The 23,877-nt window shown below is 50.1% G+C and overlaps 20 non-coding genes across 20 annotated transcripts; all 20 read right to left on the bottom strand.

Annotated features, from left to right (window-relative positions):
- Nucleotides 1-755: 755 nt before the first annotated feature.
- Nucleotides 756-874, bottom strand: LOC124571285. The gene has a single exon (XR_006971763.1). It is a non-coding gene; the product is annotated as a 5S ribosomal RNA (ribosomal RNA).
- Nucleotides 875-1,907: 1,033 nt separating this feature from the next.
- Nucleotides 1,908-2,026, bottom strand: LOC124571284. Its single transcript, XR_006971762.1, has one exon. It is a non-coding gene; the product is annotated as a 5S ribosomal RNA (ribosomal RNA).
- Nucleotides 2,027-3,059: 1,033 nt separating this feature from the next.
- On the bottom strand, nucleotides 3,060-3,178 carry LOC124571283. Its single transcript, XR_006971761.1, has one exon. It is a non-coding gene; the product is annotated as a 5S ribosomal RNA (ribosomal RNA).
- Nucleotides 3,179-4,217: 1,039 nt separating this feature from the next.
- LOC124571281 lies at nucleotides 4,218-4,336 on the bottom strand. The gene has a single exon (XR_006971760.1). It is a non-coding gene; the product is annotated as a 5S ribosomal RNA (ribosomal RNA).
- Nucleotides 4,337-5,369: 1,033 nt separating this feature from the next.
- LOC124571280 lies at nucleotides 5,370-5,488 on the bottom strand. The gene has a single exon (XR_006971759.1). It is a non-coding gene; the product is annotated as a 5S ribosomal RNA (ribosomal RNA).
- Nucleotides 5,489-6,521: 1,033 nt separating this feature from the next.
- On the bottom strand, nucleotides 6,522-6,640 carry LOC124571278. Its single transcript, XR_006971757.1, has one exon. It is a non-coding gene; the product is annotated as a 5S ribosomal RNA (ribosomal RNA).
- A 1,039-nt stretch (nucleotides 6,641-7,679) lies between these two features.
- On the bottom strand, nucleotides 7,680-7,798 carry LOC124571277. The gene has a single exon (XR_006971756.1). It is a non-coding gene; the product is annotated as a 5S ribosomal RNA (ribosomal RNA).
- A 1,033-nt stretch (nucleotides 7,799-8,831) lies between these two features.
- Nucleotides 8,832-8,950, bottom strand: LOC124571276. Its single transcript, XR_006971755.1, has one exon. It is a non-coding gene; the product is annotated as a 5S ribosomal RNA (ribosomal RNA).
- Nucleotides 8,951-9,983: 1,033 nt separating this feature from the next.
- Nucleotides 9,984-10,102, bottom strand: LOC124571275. Its single transcript, XR_006971754.1, has one exon. It is a non-coding gene; the product is annotated as a 5S ribosomal RNA (ribosomal RNA).
- Nucleotides 10,103-11,136: 1,034 nt separating this feature from the next.
- LOC124571274 lies at nucleotides 11,137-11,255 on the bottom strand. Its single transcript, XR_006971753.1, has one exon. It is a non-coding gene; the product is annotated as a 5S ribosomal RNA (ribosomal RNA).
- Nucleotides 11,256-12,288: 1,033 nt separating this feature from the next.
- On the bottom strand, nucleotides 12,289-12,407 carry LOC124571273. The gene has a single exon (XR_006971752.1). It is a non-coding gene; the product is annotated as a 5S ribosomal RNA (ribosomal RNA).
- Nucleotides 12,408-13,440: 1,033 nt separating this feature from the next.
- Nucleotides 13,441-13,559, bottom strand: LOC124571272. The gene has a single exon (XR_006971751.1). It is a non-coding gene; the product is annotated as a 5S ribosomal RNA (ribosomal RNA).
- Nucleotides 13,560-14,593: 1,034 nt separating this feature from the next.
- On the bottom strand, nucleotides 14,594-14,712 carry LOC124571270. The gene has a single exon (XR_006971750.1). It is a non-coding gene; the product is annotated as a 5S ribosomal RNA (ribosomal RNA).
- A 1,033-nt stretch (nucleotides 14,713-15,745) lies between these two features.
- LOC124571269 lies at nucleotides 15,746-15,864 on the bottom strand. The gene has a single exon (XR_006971749.1). It is a non-coding gene; the product is annotated as a 5S ribosomal RNA (ribosomal RNA).
- Nucleotides 15,865-16,897: 1,033 nt separating this feature from the next.
- On the bottom strand, nucleotides 16,898-17,016 carry LOC124571268. The gene has a single exon (XR_006971748.1). It is a non-coding gene; the product is annotated as a 5S ribosomal RNA (ribosomal RNA).
- A 1,034-nt stretch (nucleotides 17,017-18,050) lies between these two features.
- Nucleotides 18,051-18,169, bottom strand: LOC124571288. The gene has a single exon (XR_006971766.1). It is a non-coding gene; the product is annotated as a 5S ribosomal RNA (ribosomal RNA).
- Nucleotides 18,170-19,203: 1,034 nt separating this feature from the next.
- On the bottom strand, nucleotides 19,204-19,322 carry LOC124571287. The gene has a single exon (XR_006971765.1). It is a non-coding gene; the product is annotated as a 5S ribosomal RNA (ribosomal RNA).
- A 1,034-nt stretch (nucleotides 19,323-20,356) lies between these two features.
- On the bottom strand, nucleotides 20,357-20,475 carry LOC124571286. The gene has a single exon (XR_006971764.1). It is a non-coding gene; the product is annotated as a 5S ribosomal RNA (ribosomal RNA).
- Nucleotides 20,476-21,508: 1,033 nt separating this feature from the next.
- LOC124571279 lies at nucleotides 21,509-21,627 on the bottom strand. Its single transcript, XR_006971758.1, has one exon. It is a non-coding gene; the product is annotated as a 5S ribosomal RNA (ribosomal RNA).
- Nucleotides 21,628-22,661: 1,034 nt separating this feature from the next.
- On the bottom strand, nucleotides 22,662-22,780 carry LOC124571267. The gene has a single exon (XR_006971747.1). It is a non-coding gene; the product is annotated as a 5S ribosomal RNA (ribosomal RNA).
- Between the last annotated feature and the right edge of the window lie 1,097 nt (nucleotides 22,781-23,877).

The following is a 23,877-nucleotide window of genomic DNA, read 5'->3' as shown; positions in this document are numbered from 1 at the left end:
CTTCCTTCCGCAATCCGACGTGCCAGCAGAGCGACTGCCGAATTAGCGGGCGCGCCGCCGTGTGTGTGAGACGCGCAACTTCTCGTTGCACCTCCTGTCATCCGCTTGGCGCGTGCAGCCTTCGACACTCGCGGAAGACGCATCTTGTCCCTGGTGTCCAGCGCAGGAGGGCTGGCGCGCGGCCGACCGGCGTAAGGCCTGTGCGGGGTGTGGCAGAGTCTTGTTGGAGGGCGCCACTGCTGGCGATGTGAGCTTCCTCGCCTCGCCTCGCCTCGCCTCGCCTCGCCTCAGACGAGGTGTTTGCGTAATTTGCAGTGCATTCGCACCTTTCCTATCCCTGTCCCTGTCCCCGTCCCGACTTGTCCCGACTTTGCTCGACTGCCGCTCGCTGCCGCTCGGGTCGTGGCCCATATAACAGCGCAAGCACAAGAAACGTCTGCAGGAGATGACGAGACGAGACGAGTCGACTAAGGAATAAATTTATAATTACATATCGAAGTAGGAATTGTACACCGCTACACAACAACAGGCGCTGACGTATTTCAGAACACATCTGCCGATTCGTACTGTTTTGTCGTTTTCAAAGACTTCCTGGCGAACTTGGTTAGCACATTCTCCCTCAAACTGAGATATTTACTGCAATTTCGCACCTTATGGTCATTACAGTAGATTAAAATGCTTAAGCAAGAATCTTTGTCACAACAGAACGGTGGTATGGAAAGAGGGCGGTATAAAAAAAAAAGTAAATGAAAGGGAGCCAACAGCACGTGGTGTTCCCAGGTGGTCACCCATCCAAGTACTAACCACGCCCGATGTTGTTTAACTTCGGTGATCGGACGAGAACCGGTGTATTCAACATGGTATGGCCGTTGGCGCCCATGTAATGTAGGCGCATGGAAGAATTCGCATTCGGTTCTTATCCCAACACACACAAAATCATACTTTTCGGTCGAAAGCAGCCGCATTTTTTTTTATTGACAATTCGTCACGTTAGCGCGAACGCAATCCTGAGATCCAAAACTTATGAGCCGGAAGGACGCGCTTCGTGTATTTTTTTTTTTTGGAGATTTATGAATTTATTTATTAACATTACATCGTTACAAGCTAACAACTTTACAACATAAAACACGAACAGAATTGTAATTGTATGCACTTCCTTCCGCAATCCGACGTGCCAGCAGAGCGACTGCCGAATTAGCGGGCGCGCCGCCGTGTGTGTGAGACGCGCAACTTCTCGTTGCACCTCCTGTCATCCGCTTGGCGCGTGCAGCCTTCGACACTCGCGGAAGACGCATCTTGTCCCTGGTGTCCAGCGCAGGAGGGCTGGCGCGCGGCCGACCGGCGTAAGGCCTGTGCGGGGTGTGGCAGAGTCTTGTTGGAGGGCGCCACTGCTGGCGATGTGAGCTTCCTCGCCTCGCCTCGCCTCGCCTCGCCTCGCCTCAGACGAGGTGTTTGCGTAATTTGCAGTGCATTCGCACCTTTCCTATCCCTGTCCCTGTCCCCGTCCCGACTTGTCCCGACTTTGCTCGACTGCCGCTCGCTGCCGCTCGGGTCGTGGCCCATATAACAGCGCAAGCACAAGAAACGTCTGCAGGAGATGACGAGACGAGACGAGTCGACTAAGGAATAAATTTATAATTACATATCGAAGTAGGAATTGTACACCGCTACACAACAACAGGCGCTGACGTATTTCAGAACACATCTGCCGATTCGTACTGTTTTGTCGTTTTCAAAGACTTCCTGGCGAACTTGGTTAGCACATTCTCCCTCAAACTGAGATATTTACTGCAATTTCGCACCTTATGGTCATTACAGTAGATTAAAATGCTTAAGCAAGAATCTTTGTCACAACAGAACGGTGGTATGGAAAGAGGGCGGTATAAAAAAAAAAGTAAATGAAAGGGAGCCAACAGCACGTGGTGTTCCCAGGTGGTCACCCATCCAAGTACTAACCACGCCCGATGTTGTTTAACTTCGGTGATCGGACGAGAACCGGTGTATTCAACATGGTATGGCCGTTGGCGCCCATGTAATGTAGGCGCATGGAAGAATTCGCATTCGGTTCTTATCCCAACACACACAAAATCATACTTTTCGGTCGAAAGCAGCCGCATTTTTTTTTATTGACAATTCGTCACGTTAGCGCGAACGCAATCCTGAGATCCAAAACTTATGAGCCGGAAGGACGCGCTTCGTGTATTTTTTTTTTTTGGAGATTTATGAATTTATTTATTAACATTACATCGTTACAAGCTAACAACTTTACAACATAAAACACGAACAGAATTGTAATTGTATGCACTTCCTTCCGCAATCCGACGTGCCAGCAGAGCGACTGCCGAATTAGCGGGCGCGCCGCCGTGTGTGTGAGACGCGCAACTTCTCGTTGCACCTCCTGTCATCCGCTTGGCGCGTGCAGCCTTCGACACTCGCGGAAGACGCATCTTGTCCCTGGTGTCCAGCGCAGGAGGGCTGGCGCGCGGCCGACCGGCGTAAGGCCTGTGCGGGGTGTGGCAGAGTCTTGTTGGAGGGCGCCACTGCTGGCGATGTGAGCTTCCTCGCCTCGCCTCGCCTCGCCTCGCCTCGCCTCAGACGAGGTGTTTGCGTAATTTGCAGTGCATTCGCACCTTTCCTATCCCTGTCCCTGTCCCCGTCCCGACTTGTCCCGACTTTGCTCGACTGCCGCTCGCTGCCGCTCGGGTCGTGGCCCATATAACAGCGCAAGCACAAGAAACGTCTGCAGGAGATGACGAGACGAGACGAGTCGACTAAGGAATAAATTTATAATTACATATCGAAGTAGGAATTGTACACCGCTACACAACAACAGGCTCTGACGTATTTCAGAACACATCTGCCGATTCGTACTGTTTTGTCGTTTTCAAAGACTTCCTGGCGAACTTGGTTAGCACATTCTCCCTCAAACTGAGATATTTACTGCAATTTCGCACCTTATGGTCATTACAGTAGATTAAAATGCTTAAGCAAGAATCTTTGTCACAACAGAACGGTGGTATGGAAAGAGGGCGGTATAAAAAAAAAAGTAAATGAAAGGGAGCCAACAGCACGTGGTGTTCCCAGGTGGTCACCCATCCAAGTACTAACCACGCCCGATGTTGTTTAACTTCGGTGATCGGACGAGAACCGGTGTATTCAACATGGTATGGCCGTTGGCGCCCATGTAATGTAGGCGCATGGAAGAATTCGCATTCGGTTCTTATCCCAACACACACAAAATCATACTTTTCGGTCGAAAGCAGCCGCATTTTTTTTTATTGACAATTCGTCACGTTAGCGCGAACGCAATCCTGAGATCCAAAACTTATGAGCCGGAAGGACGCGCTTCGTGTATTTTTTTTTTTTTGGAGATTTATGAATTTATTTATTAACATTACATCGTTACAAGCTAACAACTTTACAACATAAAACACGAACAGAATTGTAATTGTATGCACTTCCTTCCGCAATCCGACGTGCCAGCAGAGCGACTGCCGAATTAGCGGGCGCGCCGCCGTGTGTGTGAGACGCGCAACTTCTCGTTGCACCTCCTGTCATCCGCTTGGCGCGTGCAGCCTTCGACACTCGCGGAAGACGCATCTTGTCCCTGGTGTCCAGCGCAGGAGGGCTGGCGCGCGGCCGACCGGCGTAAGGCCTGTGCGGGGTGTGGCAGAGTCTTGTTGGAGGACGCCACTGCTGGCGATGTGAGCTTCCTCGCCTCGCCTCGCCTCGCCTCGCCTCGCCTCGCCTCAGACGAGGTGTTTGCGTAATTTGCAGTGCATTCGCACCTTTCCTATCCCTGTCCCTGTCCCCGTCCCGACTTGTCCCGACTTTGCTCGACTGCCGCTCGCTGCCGCTCGGGTCGTGGCCCATATAACAGCGCAAGCACAAGAAACGTCTGCAGGAGATGACGAGACGAGACGAGTCGACTAAGGAATAAATTTATAATTACATATCGAAGTAGGAATTGTACACCGCTACACAACAACAGGCGCTGACGTATTTCAGAACACATCTGCCGATTCGTACTGTTTTGTCGTTTTCAAAGACTTCCTGGCGAACTTGGTTAGCACATTCTCCCTCAAACTGAGATATTTACTGCAATTTCGCACCTTATGGTCATTACAGTAGATTAAAATGCTTAAGCAAGAATCTTTGTCACAACAGAACGGTGGTATGGAAAGAGGGCGGTATAAAAAAAAAAGTAAATGAAAGGGAGCCAACAGCACGTGGTGTTCCCAGGTGGTCACCCATCCAAGTACTAACCACGCCCGATGTTGTTTAACTTCGGTGATCGGACGAGAACCGGTGTATTCAACATGGTATGGCCGTTGGCGCCCATGTAATGTAGGCGCATGGAAGAATTCGCATTCGGTTCTTATCCCAACACACACAAAATCATACTTTTCGGTCGAAAGCAGCCGCATTTTTTTTTATTGACAATTCGTCACGTTAGCGCGAACGCAATCCTGAGATCCAAAACTTATGAGCCGGAAGGACGCGCTTCGTGTATTTTTTTTTTTTGGAGATTTATGAATTTATTTATTAACATTACATCGTTACAAGCTAACAACTTTACAACATAAAACACGAACAGAATTGTAATTGTATGCACTTCCTTCCGCAATCCGACGTGCCAGCAGAGCGACTGCCGAATTAGCGGGCGCGCCGCCGTGTGTGTGAGACGCGCAACTTCTCGTTGCACCTCCTGTCATCCGCTTGGCGCGTGCAGCCTTCGACACTCGCGGAAGACGCATCTTGTCCCTGGTGTCCAGCGCAGGAGGGCTGGCGCGCGGCCGACCGGCGTAAGGCCTGTGCGGGGTGTGGCAGAGTCTTGTTGGAGGGCGCCACTGCTGGCGATGTGAGCTTCCTCGCCTCGCCTCGCCTCGCCTCGCCTCGCCTCAGACGAGGTGTTTGCGTAATTTGCAGTGCATTCGCACCTTTCCTATCCCTGTCCCTGTCCCCGTCCCGACTTGTCCCGACTTTGCTCGACTGCCGCTCGCTGCCGCTCGGGTCGTGGCCCATATAACAGCGCAAGCACAAGAAACGTCTGCAGGAGATGACGAGACGAGACGAGTCGACTAAGGAATAAATTTATAATTACATATCGAAGTAGGAATTGTACACCGCTACACAACAACAGGCGCTGACGTATTTCAGAACACATCTGCCGATTCGTACTGTTTTGTCGTTTTCAAAGACTTCCTGGCGAACTTGGTTAGCACATTCTCCCTCAAACTGAGATATTTACTGCAATTTCGCACCTTATGGTCATTACAGTAGATTAAAATGCTTAAGCAAGAATCTTTGTCACAACAGAACGGTGGTATGGAAAGAGGGCGGTATAAAAAAAAAAGTAAATGAAAGGGAGCCAACAGCACGTGGTGTTCCCAGGTGGTCACCCATCCAAGTACTAACCACGCCCGATGTTGTTTAACTTCGGTGATCGGACGAGAACCGGTGTATTCAACATGGTATGGCCGTTGGCGCCCATGTAATGTAGGCGCATGGAAGAATTCGCATTCGGTTCTTATCCCAACACACACAAAATCATACTTTTCGGTCGAAAGCAGCCGCATTTTTTTTTATTGACAATTCGTCACGTTAGCGCGAACGCAATCCTGAGATCCAAAACTTATGAGCCGGAAGGACGCGCTTCGTGTATTTTTTTTTTTTGGAGATTTATGAATTTATTTATTAACATTACATCGTTACAAGCTAACAACTTTACAACATAAAACACGAACAGAATTGTAATTGTATGCACTTCCTTCCGCAATCCGACGTGCCAGCAGAGCGACTGCCGAATTAGCGGGCGCGCCGCCGTGTGTGTGAGACGCGCAACTTCTCGTTGCACCTCCTGTCATCCGCTTGGCGCGTGCAGCCTTCGACACTCGCGGAAGACGCATCTTGTCCCTGGTGTCCAGCGCAGGAGGGCTGGCGCGCGGCCGACCGGCGTAAGGCCTGTGCGGGGTGTGGCAGAGTCTTGTTGGAGGGCGCCACTGCTGGCGATGTGAGCTTCCTCGCCTCGCCTCGCCTCGCCTCGCCTCGCCTCAGACGAGGTGTTTGCGTAATTTGCAGTGCATTCGCACCTTTCCTATCCCTGTCCCTGTCCCCGTCCCGACTTGTCCCGACTTTGCTCGACTGCCGCTCGCTGCCGCTCGGGTCGTGGCCCATATAACAGCGCAAGCACAAGAAACGTCTGCAGGAGATGACGAGACGAGACGAGTCGACTAAGGAATAAATTTATAATTACATATCGAAGTAGGAATTGTACACCGCTACACAACAACAGGCTCTGACGTATTTCAGAACACATCTGCCGATTCGTACTGTTTTGTCGTTTTCAAAGACTTCCTGGCGAACTTGGTTAGCACATTCTCCCTCAAACTGAGATATTTACTGCAATTTCGCACCTTATGGTCATTACAGTAGATTAAAATGCTTAAGCAAGAATCTTTGTCACAACAGAACGGTGGTATGGAAAGAGGGCGGTATAAAAAAAAAAGTAAATGAAAGGGAGCCAACAGCACGTGGTGTTCCCAGGTGGTCACCCATCCAAGTACTAACCACGCCCGATGTTGTTTAACTTCGGTGATCGGACGAGAACCGGTGTATTCAACATGGTATGGCCGTTGGCGCCCATGTAATGTAGGCGCATGGAAGAATTCGCATTCGGTTCTTATCCCAACACACACAAAATCATACTTTTCGGTCGAAAGCAGCCGCATTTTTTTTTATTGACAATTCGTCACGTTAGCGCGAACGCAATCCTGAGATCCAAAACTTATGAGCCGGAAGGACGCGCTTCGTGTATTTTTTTTTTTTTGGAGATTTATGAATTTATTTATTAACATTACATCGTTACAAGCTAACAACTTTACAACATAAAACACGAACAGAATTGTAATTGTATGCACTTCCTTCCGCAATCCGACGTGCCAGCAGAGCGACTGCCGAATTAGCGGGCGCGCCGCCGTGTGTGTGAGACGCGCAACTTCTCGTTGCACCTCCTGTCATCCGCTTGGCGCGTGCAGCCTTCGACACTCGCGGAAGACGCATCTTGTCCCTGGTGTCCAGCGCAGGAGGGCTGGCGCGCGGCCGACCGGCGTAAGGCCTGTGCGGGGTGTGGCAGAGTCTTGTTGGAGGACGCCACTGCTGGCGATGTGAGCTTCCTCGCCTCGCCTCGCCTCGCCTCGCCTCGCCTCGCCTCAGACGAGGTGTTTGCGTAATTTGCAGTGCATTCGCACCTTTCCTATCCCTGTCCCTGTCCCCGTCCCGACTTGTCCCGACTTTGCTCGACTGCCGCTCGCTGCCGCTCGGGTCGTGGCCCATATAACAGCGCAAGCACAAGAAACGTCTGCAGGAGATGACGAGACGAGACGAGTCGACTAAGGAATAAATTTATAATTACATATCGAAGTAGGAATTGTACACCGCTACACAACAACAGGCGCTGACGTATTTCAGAACACATCTGCCGATTCGTACTGTTTTGTCGTTTTCAAAGACTTCCTGGCGAACTTGGTTAGCACATTCTCCCTCAAACTGAGATATTTACTGCAATTTCGCACCTTATGGTCATTACAGTAGATTAAAATGCTTAAGCAAGAATCTTTGTCACAACAGAACGGTGGTATGGAAAGAGGGCGGTATAAAAAAAAAAGTAAATGAAAGGGAGCCAACAGCACGTGGTGTTCCCAGGTGGTCACCCATCCAAGTACTAACCACGCCCGATGTTGTTTAACTTCGGTGATCGGACGAGAACCGGTGTATTCAACATGGTATGGCCGTTGGCGCCCATGTAATGTAGGCGCATGGAAGAATTCGCATTCGGTTCTTATCCCAACACACACAAAATCATACTTTTCGGTCGAAAGCAGCCGCATTTTTTTTTATTGACAATTCGTCACGTTAGCGCGAACGCAATCCTGAGATCCAAAACTTATGAGCCGGAAGGACGCGCTTCGTGTATTTTTTTTTTTTGGAGATTTATGAATTTATTTATTAACATTACATCGTTACAAGCTAACAACTTTACAACATAAAACACGAACAGAATTGTAATTGTATGCACTTCCTTCCGCAATCCGACGTGCCAGCAGAGCGACTGCCGAATTAGCGGGCGCGCCGCCGTGTGTGTGAGACGCGCAACTTCTCGTTGCACCTCCTGTCATCCGCTTGGCGCGTGCAGCCTTCGACACTCGCGGAAGACGCATCTTGTCCCTGGTGTCCAGCGCAGGAGGGCTGGCGCGCGGCCGACCGGCGTAAGGCCTGTGCGGGGTGTGGCAGAGTCTTGTTGGAGGGCGCCACTGCTGGCGATGTGAGCTTCCTCGCCTCGCCTCGCCTCGCCTCGCCTCGCCTCAGACGAGGTGTTTGCGTAATTTGCAGTGCATTCGCACCTTTCCTATCCCTGTCCCTGTCCCCGTCCCGACTTGTCCCGACTTTGCTCGACTGCCGCTCGCTGCCGCTCGGGTCGTGGCCCATATAACAGCGCAAGCACAAGAAACGTCTGCAGGAGATGACGAGACGAGACGAGTCGACTAAGGAATAAATTTATAATTACATATCGAAGTAGGAATTGTACACCGCTACACAACAACAGGCGCTGACGTATTTCAGAACACATCTGCCGATTCGTACTGTTTTGTCGTTTTCAAAGACTTCCTGGCGAACTTGGTTAGCACATTCTCCCTCAAACTGAGATATTTACTGCAATTTCGCACCTTATGGTCATTACAGTAGATTAAAATGCTTAAGCAAGAATCTTTGTCACAACAGAACGGTGGTATGGAAAGAGGGCGGTATAAAAAAAAAAGTAAATGAAAGGGAGCCAACAGCACGTGGTGTTCCCAGGTGGTCACCCATCCAAGTACTAACCACGCCCGATGTTGTTTAACTTCGGTGATCGGACGAGAACCGGTGTATTCAACATGGTATGGCCGTTGGCGCCCATGTAATGTAGGCGCATGGAAGAATTCGCATTCGGTTCTTATCCCAACACACACAAAATCATACTTTTCGGTCGAAAGCAGCCGCATTTTTTTTTATTGACAATTCGTCACGTTAGCGCGAACGCAATCCTGAGATCCAAAACTTATGAGCCGGAAGGACGCGCTTCGTGTATTTTTTTTTTTTGGAGATTTATGAATTTATTTATTAACATTACATCGTTACAAGCTAACAACTTTACAACATAAAACACGAACAGAATTGTAATTGTATGCACTTCCTTCCGCAATCCGACGTGCCAGCAGAGCGACTGCCGAATTAGCGGGCGCGCCGCCGTGTGTGTGAGACGCGCAACTTCTCGTTGCACCTCCTGTCATCCGCTTGGCGCGTGCAGCCTTCGACACTCGCGGAAGACGCATCTTGTCCCTGGTGTCCAGCGCAGGAGGGCTGGCGCGCGGCCGACCGGCGTAAGGCCTGTGCGGGGTGTGGCAGAGTCTTGTTGGAGGGCGCCACTGCTGGCGATGTGAGCTTCCTCGCCTCGCCTCGCCTCGCCTCGCCTCGCCTCAGACGAGGTGTTTGCGTAATTTGCAGTGCATTCGCACCTTTCCTATCCCTGTCCCTGTCCCCGTCCCGACTTGTCCCGACTTTGCTCGACTGCCGCTCGCTGCCGCTCGGGTCGTGGCCCATATAACAGCGCAAGCACAAGAAACGTCTGCAGGAGATGACGAGACGAGACGAGTCGACTAAGGAATAAATTTATAATTACATATCGAAGTAGGAATTGTACACCGCTACACAACAACAGGCGCTGACGTATTTCAGAACACATCTGCCGATTCGTACTGTTTTGTCGTTTTCAAAGACTTCCTGGCGAACTTGGTTAGCACATTCTCCCTCAAACTGAGATATTTACTGCAATTTCGCACCTTATGGTCATTACAGTAGATTAAAATGCTTAAGCAAGAATCTTTGTCACAACAGAACGGTGGTATGGAAAGAGGGCGGTATAAAAAAAAAAGTAAATGAAAGGGAGCCAACAGCACGTGGTGTTCCCAGGTGGTCACCCATCCAAGTACTAACCACGCCCGATGTTGTTTAACTTCGGTGATCGGACGAGAACCGGTGTATTCAACATGGTATGGCCGTTGGCGCCCATGTAATGTAGGCGCATGGAAGAATTCGCATTCGGTTCTTATCCCAACACACACAAAATCATACTTTTCGGTCGAAAGCAGCCGCATTTTTTTTTATTGACAATTCGTCACGTTAGCGCGAACGCAATCCTGAGATCCAAAACTTATGAGCCGGAAGGACGCGCTTCGTGTATTTTTTTTTTTTTGGAGATTTATGAATTTATTTATTAACATTACATCGTTACAAGCTAACAACTTTACAACATAAAACACGAACAGAATTGTAATTGTATGCACTTCCTTCCGCAATCCGACGTGCCAGCAGAGCGACTGCCGAATTAGCGGGCGCGCCGCCGTGTGTGTGAGACGCGCAACTTCTCGTTGCACCTCCTGTCATCCGCTTGGCGCGTGCAGCCTTCGACACTCGCGGAAGACGCATCTTGTCCCTGGTGTCCAGCGCAGGAGGGCTGGCGCGCGGCCGACCGGCGTAAGGCCTGTGCGGGGTGTGGCAGAGTCTTGTTGGAGGGCGCCACTGCTGGCGATGTGAGCTTCCTCGCCTCGCCTCGCCTCGCCTCGCCTCGCCTCAGACGAGGTGTTTGCGTAATTTGCAGTGCATTCGCACCTTTCCTATCCCTGTCCCTGTCCCCGTCCCGACTTGTCCCGACTTTGCTCGACTGCCACTCGCTGCCGCTCGGGTCGTGGCCCATATAACAGCGCAAGCACAAGAAACGTCTGCAGGAGATGACGAGACGAGACGAGTCGACTAAGGAATAAATTTATAATTACATATCGAAGTAGGAATTGTACACCGCTACACAACAACAGGCGCTGACGTATTTCAGAACACATCTGCCGATTCGTACTGTTTTGTCGTTTTCAAAGACTTCCTGGCGAACTTGGTTAGCACATTCTCCCTCAAACTGAGATATTTACTGCAATTTCGCACCTTATGGTCATTACAGTAGATTAAAATGCTTAAGCAAGAATCTTTGTCACAACAGAACGGTGGTATGGAAAGAGGGCGGTATAAAAAAAAAAGTAAATGAAAGGGAGCCAACAGCACGTGGTGTTCCCAGGTGGTCACCCATCCAAGTACTAACCACGCCCGATGTTGTTTAACTTCGGTGATCGGACGAGAACCGGTGTATTCAACATGGTATGGCCGTTGGCGCCCATGTAATGTAGGCGCATGGAAGAATTCGCATTCGGTTCTTATCCCAACACACACAAAATCATACTTTTCGGTCGAAAGCAGCCGCATTTTTTTTTATTGACAATTCGTCACGTTAGCGCGAACGCAATCCTGAGATCCAAAACTTATGAGCCGGAAGGACGCGCTTCGTGTATTTTTTTTTTTTGGAGATTTATGAATTTATTTATTAACATTACATCGTTACAAGCTAACAACTTTACAACATAAAACACGAACAGAATTGTAATTGTATGCACTTCCTTCCGCAATCCGACGTGCCAGCAGAGCGACTGCCGAATTAGCGGGCGCGCCGCCGTGTGTGTGAGACGCGCAACTTCTCGTTGCACCTCCTGTCATCCGCTTGGCGCGTGCAGCCTTCGACACTCGCGGAAGACGCATCTTGTCCCTGGTGTCCAGCGCAGGAGGGCTGGCGCGCGGCCGACCGGCGTAAGGCCTGTGCGGGGTGTGGCAGAGTCTTGTTGGAGGGCGCCACTGCTGGCGATGTGAGCTTCCTCGCCTCGCCTCGCCTCGCCTCGCCTCGCCTCAGACGAGGTGTTTGCGTAATTTGCAGTGCATTCGCACCTTTCCTATCCCTGTCCCTGTCCCCGTCCCGACTTGTCCCGACTTTGCTCGACTGCCGCTCGCTGCCGCTCGGGTCGTGGCCCATATAACAGCGCAAGCACAAGAAACGTCTGCAGGAGATGACGAGACGAGACGAGTCGACTAAGGAATAAATTTATAATTACATATCGAAGTAGGAATTGTACACCGCTACACAACAACAGGCGCTGACGTATTTCAGAACACATCTGCCGATTCGTACTGTTTTGTCGTTTTCAAAGACTTCCTGGCGAACTTGGTTAGCACATTCTCCCTCAAACTGAGATATTTACTGCAATTTCGCACCTTATGGTCATTACAGTAGATTAAAATGCTTAAGCAAGAATCTTTGTCACAACAGAACGGTGGTATGGAAAGAGGGCGGTATAAAAAAAAAAGTAAATGAAAGGGAGCCAACAGCACGTGGTGTTCCCAGGTGGTCACCCATCCAAGTACTAACCACGCCCGATGTTGTTTAACTTCGGTGATCGGACGAGAACCGGTGTATTCAACATGGTATGGCCGTTGGCGCCCATGTAATGTAGGCGCATGGAAGAATTCGCATTCGGTTCTTATCCCAACACACACAAAATCATACTTTTCGGTCGAAAGCAGCCGCATTTTTTTTTATTGACAATTCGTCACGTTAGCGCGAACGCAATCCTGAGATCCAAAACTTATGAGCCGGAAGGACGCGCTTCGTGTATTTTTTTTTTTTGGAGATTTATGAATTTATTTATTAACATTACATCGTTACAAGCTAACAACTTTACAACATAAAACACGAACAGAATTGTAATTGTATGCACTTCCTTCCGCAATCCGACGTGCCAGCAGAGCGACTGCCGAATTAGCGGGCGCGCCGCCGTGTGTGTGAGACGCGCAACTTCTCGTTGCACCTCCTGTCATCCGCTTGGCGCGTGCAGCCTTCGACACTCGCGGAAGACGCATCTTGTCCCTGGTGTCCAGCGCAGGAGGGCTGGCGCGCGGCCGACCGGCGTAAGGCCTGTGCGGGGTGTGGCAGAGTCTTGTTGGAGGGCGCCACTGCTGGCGATGTGAGCTTCCTCGCCTCGCCTCGCCTCGCCTCGCCTCGCCTCAGACGAGGTGTTTGCGTAATTTGCAGTGCATTCGCACCTTTCCTATCCCTGTCCCTGTCCCCGTCCCGACTTGTCCCGACTTTGCTCGACTGCCGCTCGCTGCCGCTCGGGTCGTGGCCCATATAACAGCGCAAGCACAAGAAACGTCTGCAGGAGATGACGAGACGAGACGAGTCGACTAAGGAATAAATTTATAATTACATATCGAAGTAGGAATTGTACACCGCTACACAACAACAGGCGCTGACGTATTTCAGAACACATCTGCCGATTCGTACTGTTTTGTCGTTTTCAAAGACTTCCTGGCGAACTTGGTTAGCACATTCTCCCTCAAACTGAGATATTTACTGCAATTTCGCACCTTATGGTCATTACAGTAGATTAAAATGCTTAAGCAAGAATCTTTGTCACAACAGAACGGTGGTATGGAAAGAGGGCGGTATAAAAAAAAAAGTAAATGAAAGGGAGCCAACAGCACGTGGTGTTCCCAGGTGGTCACCCATCCAAGTACTAACCACGCCCGATGTTGTTTAACTTCGGTGATCGGACGAGAACCGGTGTATTCAACATGGTATGGCCGTTGGCGCCCATGTAATGTAGGCGCATGGAAGAATTCGCATTCGGTTCTTATCCCAACACACACAAAATCATACTTTTCGGTCGAAAGCAGCCGCATTTTTTTTTATTGACAATTCGTCACGTTAGCGCGAACGCAATCCTGAGATCCAAAACTTATGAGCCGGAAGGACGCGCTTCGTGTATTTTTTTTTTTTTGGAGATTTATGAATTTATTTATTAACATTACATCGTTACAAGCTAACAACTTTACAACATAAAACACGAACAGAATTGTAATTGTATGCACTTCCTTCCGCAATCCGACGTGCCAGCAGAGCGACTGCCGAATTAGCGGGCGCGCCGCCGTGTGTGTGAGACGCGCAACTTCTCGTTGCACCTCCTGTCATCCGCTTGGCGCGTGCAGCCTTCGACACTCGCGGAAGACGCATCTTGTCCCTGGTGTCCAGCGCAGGAGGGCTGGCGCGCGGCCGACCGGCGTAAGGCCTGTGCGGGGTGTGGCAGAGTCTTGTTGGAGGGCGCCACTGCTGGCGATGTGAGCTTCCTCGCCTCGCCTCGCCTCGCCTCGCCTCGCCTCAGACGAGGTGTTTGCGTAATTTGCAGTGCATTCGCACCTTTCCTATCCCTGTCCCTGTCCCCGTCCCGACTTGTCCCGACTTTGCTCGACTGCCACTCGCTGCCGCTCGGGTCGTGGCCCATATAACAGCGCAAGCACAAGAAACGTCTGCAGGAGATGACGAGACGAGACGAGTCGACTAAGGAATAAATTTATAATTACATATCGAAGTAGGAATTGTACACCGCTACACAACAACAGGCGCTGACGTATTTCAGAACACATCTGCCGATTCGTACTGTTTTGTCGTTTTCAAAGACTTCCTGGCGAACTTGGTTAGCACATTCTCCCTCAAACTGAGATATTTACTGCAATTTCGCACCTTATGGTCATTACAGTAGATTAAAATGCTTAAGCAAGAATCTTTGTCACAACAGAACGGTGGTATGGAAAGAGGGCGGTATAAAAAAAAAAGTAAATGAAAGGGAGCCAACAGCACGTGGTGTTCCCAGGTGGTCACCCATCCAAGTACTAACCACGCCCGATGTTGTTTAACTTCGGTGATCGGACGAGAACCGGTGTATTCAACATGGTATGGCCGTTGGCGCCCATGTAATGTAGGCGCATGGAAGAATTCGCATTCGGTTCTTATCCCAACACACACAAAATCATACTTTTCGGTCGAAAGCAGCCGCATTTTTTTTTATTGACAATTCGTCACGTTAGCGCGAACGCAATCCTGAGATCCAAAACTTATGAGCCGGAAGGACGCGCTTCGTGTATTTTTTTTTTTTGGAGATTTATGAATTTATTTATTAACATTACATCGTTACAAGCTAACAACTTTACAACATAAAACACGAACAGAATTGTAATTGTATGCACTTCCTTCCGCAATCCGACGTGCCAGCAGAGCGACTGCCGAATTAGCGGGCGCGCCGCCGTGTGTGTGAGACGCGCAACTTCTCGTTGCACCTCCTGTCATCCGCTTGGCGCGTGCAGCCTTCGACACTCGCGGAAGACGCATCTTGTCCCTGGTGTCCAGCGCAGGAGGGCTGGCGCGCGGCCGACCGGCGTAAGGCCTGTGCGGGGTGTGGCAGAGTCTTGTTGGAGGGCGCCACTGCTGGCGATGTGAGCTTCCTCGCCTCGCCTCGCCTCGCCTCGCCTCGCCTCAGACGAGGTGTTTGCGTAATTTGCAGTGCATTCGCACCTTTCCTATCCCTGTCCCTGTCCCCGTCCCGACTTGTCCCGACTTTGCTCGACTGCCGCTCGCTGCCGCTCGGGTCGTGGCCCATATAACAGCGCAAGCACAAGAAACGTCTGCAGGAGATGACGAGACGAGACGAGTCGACTAAGGAATAAATTTATAATTACATATCGAAGTAGGAATTGTACACCGCTACACAACAACAGGCGCTGACGTATTTCAGAACACATCTGCCGATTCGTACTGTTTTGTCGTTTTCAAAGACTTCCTGGCGAACTTGGTTAGCACATTCTCCCTCAAACTGAGATATTTACTGCAATTTCGCACCTTATGGTCATTACAGTAGATTAAAATGCTTAAGCAAGAATCTTTGTCACAACAGAACGGTGGTATGGAAAGAGGGCGGTATAAAAAAAAAAGTAAATGAAAGGGAGCCAACAGCACGTGGTGTTCCCAGGTGGTCACCCATCCAAGTACTAACCACGCCCGATGTTGTTTAACTTCGGTGATCGGACGAGAACCGGTGTATTCAACATGGTATGGCCGTTGGCGCCCATGTAATGTAGGCGCATGGAAGAATTCGCATTCGGTTCTTATCCCAACACACACAAAATCATACTTTTCGGTCGAAAGCAGCCGCATTTTTTTTTATTGACAATTCGTCACGTTAGCGCGAACGCAATCCTGAGATCCAAAACTTATGAGCCGGAAGGACGCGCTTCGTGTATTTTTTTTTTTTGGAGATTTATGAATTTATTTATTAACATTACATCGTTACAAGCTAACAACTTTACAACATAAAACACGAACAGAATTGTAATTGTATGCACTTCCTTCCGCAATCCGACGTGCCAGCAGAGCGACTGCCGAATTAGCGGGCGCGCCGCCGTGTGTGTGAGACGCGCAACTTCTCGTTGCACCTCCTGTCATCCGCTTGGCGCGTGCAGCCTTCGACACTCGCGGAAGACGCATCTTGTCCCTGGTGTCCAGCGCAGGAGGGCTGGCGCGCGGCCGACCGGCGTAAGGCCTGTGCGGGGTGTGGCAGAGTCTTGTTGGAGGGCGCCACTGCTGGCGATGTGAGCTTCCTCGCCTCGCCTCGCCTCGCCTCGCCTCGCCTCAGACGAGGTGTTTGCGTAATTTGCAGTGCATTCGCACCTTTCCTATCCCTGTCCCTGTCCCCGTCCCGACTTGTCCCGACTTTGCTCGACTGCCGCTCGCTGCCGCTCGGGTCGTGGCCCATATAACAGCGCAAGCACAAGAAACGTCTGCAGGAGATGACGAGACGAGACGAGTCGACTAAGGAATAAATTTATAATTACATATCGAAGTAGGAATTGTACACCGCTACACAACAACAGGCGCTGACGTATTTCAGAACACATCTGCCGATTCGTACTGTTTTGTCGTTTTCAAAGACTTCCTGGCGAACTTGGTTAGCACATTCTCCCTCAAACTGAGATATTTACTGCAATTTCGCACCTTATGGTCATTACAGTAGATTAAAATGCTTAAGCAAGAATCTTTGTCACAACAGAACGGTGGTATGGAAAGAGGGCGGTATAAAAAAAAAAGTAAATGAAAGGGAGCCAACAGCACGTGGTGTTCCCAGGTGGTCACCCATCCAAGTACTAACCACGCCCGATGTTGTTTAACTTCGGTGATCGGACGAGAACCGGTGTATTCAACATGGTATGGCCGTTGGCGCCCATGTAATGTAGGCGCATGGAAGAATTCGCATTCGGTTCTTATCCCAACACACACAAAATCATACTTTTCGGTCGAAAGCAGCCGCATTTTTTTTTATTGACAATTCGTCACGTTAGCGCGAACGCAATCCTGAGATCCAAAACTTATGAGCCGGAAGGACGCGCTTCGTGTATTTTTTTTTTTTTGGAGATTTATGAATTTATTTATTAACATTACATCGTTACAAGCTAACAACTTTACAACATAAAACACGAACAGAATTGTAATTGTATGCACTTCCTTCCGCAATCCGACGTGCCAGCAGAGCGACTGCCGAATTAGCGGGCGCGCCGCCGTGTGTGTGAGACGCGCAACTTCTCGTTGCACCTCCTGTCATCCGCTTGGCGCGTGCAGCCTTCGACACTCGCGGAAGACGCATCTTGTCCCTGGTGTCCAGCGCAGGAGGGCTGGCGCGCGGCCGACCGGCGTAAGGCCTGTGCGGGGTGTGGCAGAGTCTTGTTGGAGGGCGCCACTGCTGGCGATGTGAGCTTCCTCGCCTCGCCTCGCCTCGCCTCGCCTCGCCTCAGACGAGGTGTTTGCGTAATTTGCAGTGCATTCGCACCTTTCCTATCCCTGTCCCTGTCCCCGTCCCGACTTGTCCCGACTTTGCTCGACTGCCACTCGCTGCCGCTCGGGTCGTGGCCCATATAACAGCGCAAGCACAAGAAACGTCTGCAGGAGATGACGAGACGAGACGAGTCGACTAAGGAATAAATTTATAATTACATATCGAAGTAGGAATTGTACACCGCTACACAACAACAGGCGCTGACGTATTTCAGAACACATCTGCCGATTCGTACTGTTTTGTCGTTTTCAAAGACTTCCTGGCGAACTTGGTTAGCACATTCTCCCTCAAACTGAGATATTTACTGCAATTTCGCACCTTATGGTCATTACAGTAGATTAAAATGCTTAAGCAAGAATCTTTGTCACAACAGAACGGTGGTATGGAAAGAGGGCGGTATAAAAAAAAAAGTAAATGAAAGGGAGCCAACAGCACGTGGTGTTCCCAGGTGGTCACCCATCCAAGTACTAACCACGCCCGATGTTGTTTAACTTCGGTGATCGGACGAGAACCGGTGTATTCAACATGGTATGGCCGTTGGCGCCCATGTAATGTAGGCGCATGGAAGAATTCGCATTCGGTTCTTATCCCAACACACACAAAATCATACTTTTCGGTCGAAAGCAGCCGCATTTTTTTTTATTGACAATTCGTCACGTTAGCGCGAACGCAATCCTGAGATCCAAAACTTATGAGCCGGAAGGACGCGCTTCGTGTATTTTTTTTTTTTTGGAGATTTATGAATTTATTTATTAACATTACATCGTTACAAGCTAACAACTTTACAACATAAAACACGAACAGAATTGTAATTGTATGCACTTCCTTCCGCAATCCGACGTGCCAGCAGAGCGACTGCCGAATTAGCGGGCGCGCCGCCGTGTGTGTGAGACGCGCAACTTCTCGTTGCACCTCCTGTCATCCGCTTGGCGCGTGCAGCCTTCGACACTCGCGGAAGACGCATCTTGTCCCTGGTGTCCAGCGCAGGAGGGCTGGCGCGCGGCCGACCGGCGTAAGGCCTGTGCGGGGTGTGGCAGAGTCTTGTTGGAGGGCGCCACTGCTGGCGATGTGAGCTTCCTCGCCTCGCCTCGCCTCGCCTCGCCTCGCCTCAGACGAGGTGTTTGCGTAATTTGCAGTGCATTCGCACCTTTCCTATCCCTGTCCCTGTCCCCGTCCCGACTTGTCCCGACTTTGCTCGACTGCCACTCGCTGCCGCTCGGGTCGTGGCCCATATAACAGCGCAAGCACAAGAAACGTCTGCAGGAGATGACGAGACGAGACGAGTCGACTAAGGAATAAATTTATAATTACATATCGAAGTAGGAATTGTACACCGCTACACAACAACAGGCGCTGACGTATTTCAGAACACATCTGCCGATTCGTACTGTTTTGTCGTTTTCAAAGACTTCCTGGCGAACTTGGTTAGCACATTCTCCCTCAAACTGAGATATTTACTGCAATTTCGCACCTTATGGTCATTACAGTAGATTAAAATGCTTAAGCAAGAATCTTTGTCACAACAGAACGGTGGTATGGAAAGAGGGCGGTATAAAAAAAAAAGTAAATGAAAGGGAGCCAACAGCACGTGGTGTTCCCAGGTGGTCACCCATCCAAGTACTAACCACGCCCGATGTTGTTTAACTTCGGTGATCGGACGAGAACCGGTGTATTCAACATGGTATGGCCGTTGGCGCCCATGTAATGTAGGCGCATGGAAGAATTCGCATTCGGTTCTTATCCCAACACACACAAAATCATACTTTTCGGTCGAAAGCAGCCGCATTTTTTTTTATTGACAATTCGTCACGTTAGCGCGAACGCAATCCTGAGATCCAAAACTTATGAGCCGGAAGGACGCGCTTCGTGTATTTTTTTTTTTTTGGAGATTTATGAATTTATTTATTAACATTACATCGTTACAAGCTAACAACTTTACAACATAAAACACGAACAGAATTGTAATTGTATGCACTTCCTTCCGCAATCCGACGTGCCAGCAGAGCGACTGCCGAATTAGCGGGCGCGCCGCCGTGTGTGTGAGACGCGCAACTTCTCGTTGCACCTCCTGTCATCCGCTTGGCGCGTGCAGCCTTCGACACTCGCGGAAGACGCATCTTGTCCCTGGTGTCCAGCGCAGGAGGGCTGGCGCGCGGCCGACCGGCGTAAGGCCTGTGCGGGGTGTGGCAGAGTCTTGTTGGAGGGCGCCACTGCTGGCGATGTGAGCTTCCTCGCCTCGCCTCGCCTCGCCTCGCCTCGCCTCAGACGAGGTGTTTGCGTAATTTGCAGTGCATTCGCACCTTTCCTATCCCTGTCCCTGTCCCCGTCCCGACTTGTCCCGACTTTGCTCGACTGCCGCTCGCTGCCGCTCGGGTCGTGGCCCATATAACAGCGCAAGCACAAGAAACGTCTGCAGGAGATGACGAGACGAGACGAGTCGACTAAGGAATAAATTTATAATTACATATCGAAGTAGGAATTGTACACCGCTACACAACAACAGGCGCTGACGTATTTCAGAACACATCTGCCGATTCGTACTGTTTTGTCGTTTTCAAAGACTTCCTGGCGAACTTGGTTAGCACATTCTCCCTCAAACTGAGATATTTACTGCAATTTCGCACCTTATGGTCATTACAGTAGATTAAAATGCTTAAGCAAGAATCTTTGTCACAACAGAACGGTGGTATGGAAAGAGGGCGGTATAAAAAAAAAAGTAAATGAAAGGGAGCCAACAGCACGTGGTGTTCCCAGGTGGTCACCCATCCAAGTACTAACCACGCCCGATGTTGTTTAACTTCGGTGATCGGACGAGAACCGGTGTATTCAACATGGTATGGCCGTTGGCGCCCATGTAATGTAGGCGCATGGAAGAATTCGCATTCGGTTCTTATCCCAACACACACAAAATCATACTTTTCGGTCGAAAGCAGCCGCATTTTTTTTTATTGACAATTCGTCACGTTAGCGCGAACGCAATCCTGAGATCCAAAACTTATGAGCCGGAAGGACGCGCTTCGTGTATTTTTTTTTTTTGGAGATTTATGAATTTATTTATTAACATTACATCGTTACAAGCTAACAACTTTACAACATAAAACACGAACAGAATTGTAATTGTATGCACTTCCTTCCGCAATCCGACGTGCCAGCAGAGCGACTGCCGAATTAGCGGGCGCGCCGCCGTGTGTGTGAGACGCGCAACTTCTCGTTGCACCTCCTGTCATCCGCTTGGCGCGTGCAGCCTTCGACACTCGCGGAAGACGCATCTTGTCCCTGGTGTCCAGCGCAGGAGGGCTGGCGCGCGGCCGACCGGCGTAAGGCCTGTGCGGGGTGTGGCAGAGTCTTGTTGGAGGGCGCCACTGCTGGCGATGTGAGCTTCCTCGCCTCGCCTCGCCTCGCCTCGCCTCGCCTCAGACGAGGTGTTTGCGTAATTTGCAGTGCATTCGCACCTTTCCTATCCCTGTCCCTGTCCCCGTCCCGACTTGTCCCGACTTTGCTCGACTGCCGCTCGCTGCCGCTCGGGTCGTGGCCCATATAACAGCGCAAGCACAAGAAACGTCTGCAGGAGATGACGAGACGAGACGAGTCGACTAAGGAATAAATTTATAATTACATATCGAAGTAGGAATTGTACACCGCTACACAACAACAGGCGCTGACGTATTTCAGAACACATCTGCCGATTCGTACTGTTTTGTCGTTTTCAAAGACTTCCTGGCGAACTTGGTTAGCACATTCTCCCTCAAACTGAGATATTTACTGCAATTTCGCACCTTATGGTCATTACAGTAGATTAAAATGCTTAAGCAAGAATCTTTGTCACAACAGAACGGTGGTATGGAAAGAGGGCGGTATAAAAAAAAAAGTAAATGAAAGGGAGCCAACAGCACGTGGTGTTCCCAGGTGGTCACCCATCCAAGTACTAACCACGCCCGATGTTGTTTAACTTCGGTGATCGGACGAGAACCGGTGTATTCAACATGGTATGGCCGTTGGCGCCCATGTAATGTAGGCGCATGGAAGAATTCGCATTCGGTTCTTATCCCAACACACACAAAATCATACTTTTCGGTCGAAAGCAGCCGCATTTTTTTTTATTGACAATTCGTCACGTTAGCGCGAACGCAATCCTGAGATCCAAAACTTATGAGCCGGAAGGACGCGCTTCGTGTATTTTTTTTTTTTTGGAGATTTATGAATTTATTTATTAACATTACATCGTTACAAGCTAACAACTTTACAACATAAAACACGAACAGAATTGTAATTGTATGCACTTCCTTCCGCAATCCGACGTGCCAGCAGAGCGACTGCCGAATTAGCGGGCGCGCCGCCGTGTGTGTGAGACGCGCAACTTCTCGTTGCACCTCCTGTCATCCGCTTGGCGCGTGCAGCCTTCGACACTCGCGGAAGACGCATCTTGTCCCTGGTGTCCAGCGCAGGAGGGCTGGCGCGCGGCCGACCGGCGTAAGGCCTGTGCGGGGTGTGGCAGAGTCTTGTTGGAGGGCGCCACTGCTGGCGATGTGAGCTTCCTCGCCTCGCCTCGCCTCGCCTCGCCTCGCCTCAGACGAGGTGTTTGCGTAATTTGCAGTGCATTCGCACCTTTCCTATCCCTGTCCCTGTCCCCGTCCCGACTTGTCCCGACTTTGCTCGACTGCCGCTCGCTGCCGCTCGGGTCGTGGCCCATATAACAGCGCAAGCACAAGAAACGTCTGCAGGAGATGACGAGACGAGACGAGTCGACTAAGGAATAAATTTATAATTACATATCGAAGTAGGAATTGTACACCGCTACACAACAACAGGCGCTGACGTATTTCAGAACACATCTGCCGATTCGTACTGTTTTGTCGTTTTCAAAGACTTCCTGGCGAACTTGGTTAGCACATTCTCCCTCAAACTGAGATATTTACTGCAATTTCGCACCTTATGGTCATTACAGTAGATTAAAATGCTTAAGCAAGAATCTTTGTCACAACAGAACGGTGGTATGGAAAGAGGGCGGTATAAAAAAAAAAGTAAATGAAAGGGAGCCAACAGCACGTGGTGTTCCCAGGTGGTCACCCATCCAAGTACTAACCACGCCCGATGTTGTTTAACTTCGGTGATCGGACGAGAACCGGTGTATTCAACATGGTATGGCCGTTGGCGCCCATGTAATGTAGGCGCATGGAAGAATTCGCATTCGGTTCTTATCCCAACACACACAAAATCATACTTTTCGGTCGAAAGCAGCCGCATTTTTTTTTATTGACAATTCGTCACGTTAGCGCGAACGCAATCCTGAGATCCAAAACTTATGAGCCGGAAGGACGCGCTTCGTGTATTTTTTTTTTTTGGAGATTTATGAATTTATTTATTAACATTACATCGTTACAAGCTAACAACTTTACAACATAAAACACGAACAGAATTGTAATTGTATGCACTTCCTTCCGCAATCCGACGTGCCAGCAGAGCGACTGCCGAATTAGCGGGCGCGCCGCCGTGTGTGTGAGACGCGCAACTTCTCGTTGCACCTCCTGTCATCCGCTTGGCGCGTGCAGCCTTCGACACTCGCGGAAGACGCATCTTGTCCCTGGTGTCCAGCGCAGGAGGGCTGGCGCGCGGCCGACCGGCGTAAGGCCTGTGCGGGGTGTGGCAGAGTCTTGTTGGAGGGCGCCACTGCTGGCGATGTGAGCTTCCTCGCCTCGCCTCGCCTCGCCTCGCCTCGCCTCAGACGAGGTGTTTGCGTAATTTGCAGTGCATTCGCACCTTTCCTATCCCTGTCCCTGTCCCCGTCCCGACTTGTCCCGACTTTGCTCGACTGCCGCTCGCTGCCGCTCGGGTCGTGGCCCATATAACAGCGCAAGCACAAGAAACGTCTGCAGGAGATGACGAGACGAGACGAGTCGACTAAGGAATAAATTTATAATTACATATCGAAGTAGGAATTGTACACCGCTACACAACAACAGGCGCTGACGTATTTCAGAACACATCTGCCGATTCGTACTGTTTTGTCGTTTTCAAAGACTTCCTGGCGAACTTGGTTAGCACATTCTCCCTCAAACTGAGATATTTACTGCAATTTCGCACCTTATGGTCATTACAGTAGATTAAAATGCTTAAGCAAGAATCTTTGTCACAACAGAACGGTGGTATGGAAAGAGGGCGGTATAAAAAAAAAAGTAAATGAAAGGGAGCCAACAGCACGTGGTGTTCCCAGGTGGTCACCCATCCAAGTACTAACCACGCCCGATGTTGT

Source organism: Schistocerca americana, unplaced genomic scaffold, assembly GCF_021461395.2.
Source record: "Schistocerca americana isolate TAMUIC-IGC-003095 unplaced genomic scaffold, iqSchAmer2.1 HiC_scaffold_1654, whole genome shotgun sequence".
Classification (NCBI taxonomy): domain Eukaryota; kingdom Metazoa; phylum Arthropoda; class Insecta; order Orthoptera; family Acrididae; genus Schistocerca; species Schistocerca americana.
The sequence above is the reverse complement of the archived record's forward strand: the minus strand, read 5'-3'. Positions and strand labels throughout refer to the sequence as shown.